This window comes from Cryptomeria japonica, unplaced genomic scaffold (assembly GCF_030272615.1).
Source record: "Cryptomeria japonica unplaced genomic scaffold, Sugi_1.0 HiC_scaffold_612, whole genome shotgun sequence".
NCBI lineage: Eukaryota > Viridiplantae > Streptophyta > Pinopsida > Cupressales > Cupressaceae > Cryptomeria > Cryptomeria japonica.
This window is the reverse complement of record NW_026729414.1, coordinates 34,462-41,908: the sequence shown is the minus strand read 5'-3', so window position 1 is coordinate 41,908 and position 7,447 is coordinate 34,462. Positions and strand designations below refer to the sequence as shown.

At 31.4% G+C, this 7,447-nt stretch overlaps 1 pseudogene; it reads left to right on the top strand.

Moving 5' to 3' along the window:
* Nucleotides 1-2,812: 2,812 nt before the first annotated feature.
* On the top strand, nucleotides 2,813-7,064 carry LOC131048467 (probable disease resistance protein At4g33300; annotated as a pseudogene).
* Nucleotides 7,065-7,447: the final 383 nt, after the last annotated feature.

Here is a 7,447-nt window from a genome sequence, read left to right as displayed (position 1 = left end):
AAACTTTTGATAGAGTTATAGGGACTATTATGGCTTATATGATTCACAAAATTGGTATCATTTACTACAAACCCTAGTGGAAAGATTGGATCTAGTGTCCAAACATCACTTTGCAAAATTATAAACTACAATAAGGATATCGTTGGCTCTCTCTTCCTATGTACCTCAAGTCATCAGTGGTGTTTGTAGTAATTGATTTTTGTTTATCAATTTAAAGATTTCACACCACTTATTTTGTGATTCTTCGAACCAAATTTGGCTTACTTTGTCTAGTGTATTATTTTCCAAGGACCTCTCATTAGCTCCAAGTTATTCCATTTGGGAGTCTTTAGCCTTGTTGTCCCTTTTGTAGGCAACATGAGCCTATCAAATACCTTTGTGGTTTTTTTTTAGAGTTTATATGTTTGATCTTGGATTCATGACTTTTGAAATTATTTTAGACCATAACCTTTTTTATTTGTATATTGTTCTTTTAGGGTATTGAACTCACATCCCTCACAAATTCATCTAGATCTACCATGATTTCAAGGTGAAGATTGTGTATGTGTATGTGTATGTGTATGTGTATGTGTATGTGTATGTGTATGTGTATGTGTATGTGTATGTGTATGTGTATGTGTATGTGTATGTGTATGTGTATGTGTATGTGTATGTGTATGTGTATGTATCTATCTATGTATGTATGTACGCACATACATACAGGCGTATGTGCATATGCATATGTATATATAATTCACCCATTATTTTTTTGGTTGGCTATAGATGAATTAATTTATATATAATTAATTAATTTGTAAGTATTTAATTGGCTAACACTTCTTTAACAATTAGATAAATTAAAATAGTTTATTTAATTACTCTTTTTAATTTCATTCCCTCCTATATAAAAATAAAATCCAATGCGTATGTGTATGTGTATGTGTATGTGTATGTGCTTGGCAACAAAGTTGAAAATCCAATACATCCATATTTTACTAAAGCCAAAAGCTTCAAGAACTTTGAAGAGAAATCTCTAATCCACACAATCATATATTTTTTTAATGTCTAACTTTATTAACATGCTCTAATTGCAAGACACCTACATTGAGTGAATAGCCTCTTGAGAAATGATTTAAGCCCAACTAAAATTGATCTACCGGGAACAAAACTACTTTGTTGCTCACCAATGGTGTTCGAAACATGATTCCCTTGATTCTATTGGCCATTAGTTTCATTGTGATTCTATACACTGCATTGCATAGTGATATAGAGTGGTAATCATTCAATAAGAGGGCCTATCCTTTTTTTCAAAATGAGTCTATAGCTTCAACCATGTCCTTTCCAATGATATGTCAACACTTATCAAATAAGATAATTAGGGAATAGTCAATTCTAGGATTTTTGGGGGGGGGTATAGTTACATAGCAGCCTCTTTTATCTCCTTTTTTAGAAAATTCATTTAACATCATCTAATTGTGATCCTCTGAGAACAATTTTGGGATGTTTTTTAGGATTTTGGTTTGGGAGTTTTAACTAGATCCTTCCCAATTTTTGAGTAGGTTCCTAAATTAACTCATTATTCCCCCTTTAATATTGATTGGATCCTATTAGACAATCTTATCTTGTTGATTTTATTTTGGATCCTTATAATCCTAGTTGTGTTGTTAAAGTATTTAGAGTTCTTATCACCATACTTCAACCATATTTCTCTTTATTTTTATCTCCAAATCACCTCCTCTTTGGCCAAAACATCTTAGTACTTCTTCATGAGTTCCTTCTCTACAAAGAATCTTTGTTGATTCATTCCTGCAATTTACCTCCTAGTTCCTTCTTGAATTCAAATATGTTCTTGAAGTATTCCATCTTCCATTTCTTTGACTTTATTTTTACATATCTCAAATTTTCAACAAGGTAGAACATCTTTGTTCTTGATTGGGAAACCTTAGACCACCATCAATCAGGTGAAGGAAGTCAAGGTCTTTCATCTTTAGGTTCTCAAATTTAAAGGGTATTCTCTCTAGAAACTTGTCACTAACAACACTTAAATGAATCAGATAATAGTCTAACCTAAAATAGGAATTAGATTGCATTCACATGTGAAGGAATTTGTACCAGGATTAACTTGTTGAGGAATCTCTATATTTTTTTGACAATGTTATTGAATCTGAGCATAGGATTAGTCCAATTATATGAGTCCTTCTTCATAGGTATTTCTATTATATGATTGCACTCCACAAATTCTTAAAAGTTAACTTAAGATTGGTATTTTCCCCTAAGCCCTTCCCCAAATTTGTCTTGCCCATGAAATCCCCTACAAGGATATGTGGGGTGTTTGGAAGGAGGAGAGAACTAGGTCTAACTCAATCAACACTAGCTTCTTCTCAAGACAAGGGTTGAGCCATAAACATGGGTTTTATTACTTCGTTGGTCCAAGTAAGACCTAATTCAATAGAAACCATATTTGTGGTCATCTCTCAGCTCAACCTGTAATCAAATTAGACATCCCATGACTAATTTATATATGAATGTGATTACTTCAATGACATACGAATGTTTGAAATTTTCACGTACATACTATCAAAAACACTAGATCTAAACTACTAGTTTCCCATGATGTTTTTTTTTCATACACCTCCTTAGAAGTCAAATAATATCGTAAAACCACCATCTTTTAAAACCTCACAATTCATAAGAAACTTATTTGCATGTTCTCTATAGCTTCAACTTCCTCCTATGCAACGTTCGCAAAAAATCATTAAACTTCATATACCATCTATACCAAATGCCTAAACAAAGATAAAGCCGTAATCAGGAAATCAAAATTAGAGCACCAATGACCTTGTGCCCAGCATTATTCCTGAAGGACGGTGGTGGCATCTACGGAATGGGAACGCATGAAAAGGTAAAGTAACCAACACAAATAAAAATAAAGATTACACAATTTGAAAGCAATAGAATATGTCGAACTAAAAAGCTTTATAGAAAAAGAACTACCAGGATTAAATCTGTGGTCTTCCGTCCTATTATGAAGTATGAGCCATTGATCTCAGAATCCCAGCCGGATCATCTTTGCCTTAAAAATCAAAAATCAATGCCGACACCATAAATAAATTGAAAACAATAACCGACTGAAAGATGTTCTACTTTAAAAATTCCTAGGAAAACTTGATACCCACATTACTTTCCTATGCATGAATGAGACGTATACCTGTGAGCTGTACAGATCACGGGTTCTAATGCTTATATTAAGCAACGGCCTGCTAAGTTTCGAAAAATGACTTCAGTTGATTTGATTGACAGCACTGTAATGGTAGGAAATTCCACAGATTTGATTTGGTTGAAAGATGGCAGCGGCATTTATACGGCCAATCTTAAATCATACATATTAATTAATATATAAAGTTTATAGAATTTGAGTTTATTCTGAGTATTTATCATTTTAACATCTAAAAATATAAACTTAATATGTATAATTCAAGCCGTTCACATCTACACAGTAAAAATGCATGAAAAGACGAAGTATCCAACACGACTAGAATATGTCAAAAGTTAGTGCGACCTGCCTCACTACCAAAATATTAATTCCATACGCATGACTTTTACTTTAACCGACAAATCGTGTCGGCGTTAACAATCAGTATTAAAACAAAATTCGTTTAAGAGAAAGAAAACACACTCTTAAATTGCCCATATTTTCAAATTTGAAATTGAAAGTTGTAATAATCTTGGTATCTCCAATGATTGTTTAAAATTAAAAAAATTGTCTACATCTAAGCACAATGAGGATCTCAAACATATTCGGAAAAAAAAAAATTTGCATGGTGTGTCTATCATCATTTCTTAAATTATTCAATTATTAGTAGATTTTTTTTTTTTTGGTGAATCAATGTATTTTTGGTAGTGTTTTTCGTGATTTATGTATATTGGTTCAAATTTTTGCTATCATTATTTTTTATCTCAATGCTTCTTGTGTGACATATTATTTAATATGATTTTTTATTTTAAAATTATATTTTACTTTATATTTTGAAATTTACCATCTAAAATATTTTTTTTCTTTATGATTATTAGGTTATTTCAAGAATAATGTGATCTTCATCAATGTCTCCCTATCCCCAGACCTTAAAGGAATATTGGAGACTATGTGGGAGAAGATTGTTGGAAAGAAGAAACATGAGTTTCAGAGTGTTGAAGATGGGCATATACAACTACAACAACATATTTTGATGCAATCGAAACCAACTTTATTGATATTGGATGACATTTGGTCAAGAGCAATTTCAGAGAAGTTACTCTTTGAAGGAACAAGATACAAGACTATTATAACAACAAGAGATAGTTCTGCTATCCCCATAACTCCCTTCACTCAATTGTATCAATTGCCATTGTTGGGTCATGTGGATGCTCTTTCTCTTTTTGCTTTTGGGCTTTTGGACAAACATCGATTCCAAGTACTATTGACGAAGATTTAGTTAAGAAGGTACTATTTTTCTAAAAGATCTTCTTTGTATATATATAATTAAATTCTTTTCTTACAATCTACGATACAACAATAGTAATTTTGGGAATAAAAAGTTAAATTTTAATAGCATTTTATCCTTTCACAACATTTTATCATTTCACTGGTTGAAACATGTTCTCAACTTCATACCATAAAACTAATAGTTTTGAATCAATAATTATTTATTATATTTGGTTGTGTGTGTAACTTTCTTGTAAGGTATGTTGTTAGGAGAATTTATCTTTATTGTCATGTTATGAAAGATCATGAGCATTCATTCACATGTATACATTCTATATAGTCAAAATAAAGTGTGATGATGAAAAACTTACCATTTTTTATTGACTTAGGGCTAATAATACAAGAAAACTAAAAGGGTACATAAAACACATTTGCGTATACTATTTTAAATTTGTATCAATATATTATTGTAGATGATTATAAAGTTAAAATAGATCATATGTACAAATTCTCTTAAACAACATTCATAATTTTACCATCCCATAAGATTTCATGATAATTTTGATCTTATTTTATGAATTATAGGTACAAGAAAAATGTGGTGGTTTACCACTTGCTCTAAAGGTGATTGGGAGTTCTTTGTATGGACAGCCCCATGTCACTTGGGAGAGGTTAAAGAACAAGATTTCTAAAGGAGAAACTATATTAGATGATCAAAAAGATGGGCTACTAAGATGTTTGGAGCCTAGCATTGATTCCTTAGATGATGTAGTCAAGGAATGTTTCCTAGACTTGGGGTTATTTCCTGGGAATAAAAAAATATGTGTTGTTGTACTACTAGATATTTGGGTTGATGTAAGAAAGCTAGAGTGGCAAGATGCCATTATCATCTTGTCTAAACTTGCAAGAAGAAACCTTTTGAATTTAACCAATAGTTCAAGGTAAAATTTCCCTTAATTGTATGTATATAGTGTTTCTTGTTATCTTTTTAAGGATTGGTCTAACATGTTTCTTGTGATGAACAGGAACAAAGAGAGTCTCACTTATCAAGATGCCTCAAGGTTATACTTTTCTCAACATGATGTAATACGAGATTTATCCTTGTATCTCGGATGTCAAGATAATTTAGTCCATATGAAGAGGTTACTTATGAATTGCAAGGAGAATGATTTTCCAAAGAAATGGAAATCCCTAAGTGATATAGCACTTGATGCTCAAATTGTCTATATTCGCACAGCTAAGATATTAAAAATAATTTCTCACGCCAAGGGTATCCCCATGTTGTTTTGCATATATTACTTGCATCAATTCTACAAGCATATTGATTTCCATATATAGCATTCCTCTAATCATCTATGTTAAACATTTTGCAAGTTGAAACATTCAAATCACTAAGACTCATATTTTTTATAGGTTTAAAAACTATATGATAAATATCTACTTGTGTACTTAATAGACACAATGTGGAATATAAAATATTCTAATATTTAGGATTTATTTCAACATAAATGCCTTAGTTTCTCATTTGTGGGTTTATACAATGTTGTTTAAATCTGATCCTATACTTTCAAATATTTATTTAATGCTTTATTTTTCTTGATTTATTATATATAGCTATATACAACATTATTAGTCTTGGCATCCTCCTTTTTACTCTTTTCATAGAAAGAAAATTATTTGTGTTTATGTACATTTTATATTCTCACAATTTTTCATATAATATGTTGACAACTAGCCCAAAAATCAATATTTATGACCAACATAGAATGTTCTAATTGGATTCCATTTGTGATATGTTCATGCAAGACCTATGGATGAAATTCACTGGCATGAAATGAACTTTCCCAAAGTAGAGGTTTTGGTATTAATATTCAATTCAAGTGAATACTTTCTTCCCCCATTTCTAAAATCCATGAAAATTTTTAAAATTCTCATGGTATTTAATTATGCACCAAAAAGAGCCGCATTGAAAGGTCTAGATGCCTTATCTTATCTCACTGAACTCAAGGTTGTCCATTTGGAGAGGTTGCTTTATATCCCTATTCAAATCCATAACAAAGAACTACAAAAGTTGGAGAAGCTATCATTGAGCTTATGTGAAGGGTTTGGAAATACATTGAACTTTAGCAATACCAACCTAAGAGTGTTTAACTTGGATCATTGTAGCGATTTGGAGATATTTCCCTCTAGCATTTGTCATATACCATATGCTCAAATATGGTCTATTACTAATTGCCATCTTGTTCAAAATTTACCATATAACCTTGGGAATCTAGTCAATCTAAGAGTGTTAAGTCTATCAGCATTACCAATCTTAAAAGAGCTTCCCGCATCAATTGGAAATCTTGAGCAGTTGGACTATCTAGATATTTCATTATGTGATGGTCTCAGACAACTCCCAGAGGAGATAGGACAACTAAAGAAATTGAGTGAACTTGATATGAGAGAGTGTTCACATTTGACAAGGCTTCCAAAAAGTATCTTTGGACTAAGTTCCTTGAAACATGTTATTTGTGATGAGAAGATTGGGAAGCAGTACTTGCAAGTCAAGAGCATTTCAATCCCTATACTTGAAGTAGAAATTTTAGAAACCCATTTTAGTCTAGATTGGCTTGATGATTGACATCATCCCATATACCTATACAAATAATAAATTTCAAGAATGTTTTGATACGTTGAGTTGTTTTTCAACATTTTACATCAATCTTTATGGATTTTTCACAAAGAAAATAAAGTTTGAGGTATGTCAAGATTACATAAAATGTGTTGAATGGAGACATAATATGATGTATTTAATTTATTAATGTGCCTTCTGTGAATAATGGTGGGTATATTTTTTAAGATGTTTACACCATTGTGATTTGTTATTTGTATCAAAAAATATTTTATTATGTACTTGTTTCATCTTTGAGGCTGACTTTACAAAGACAATTCAAATGCCAAATTTGGGAGGGGGGGGATGTCAAAGAGACTTCAAATGCCAAATTCGAGGGTGGGGGGTTGGGT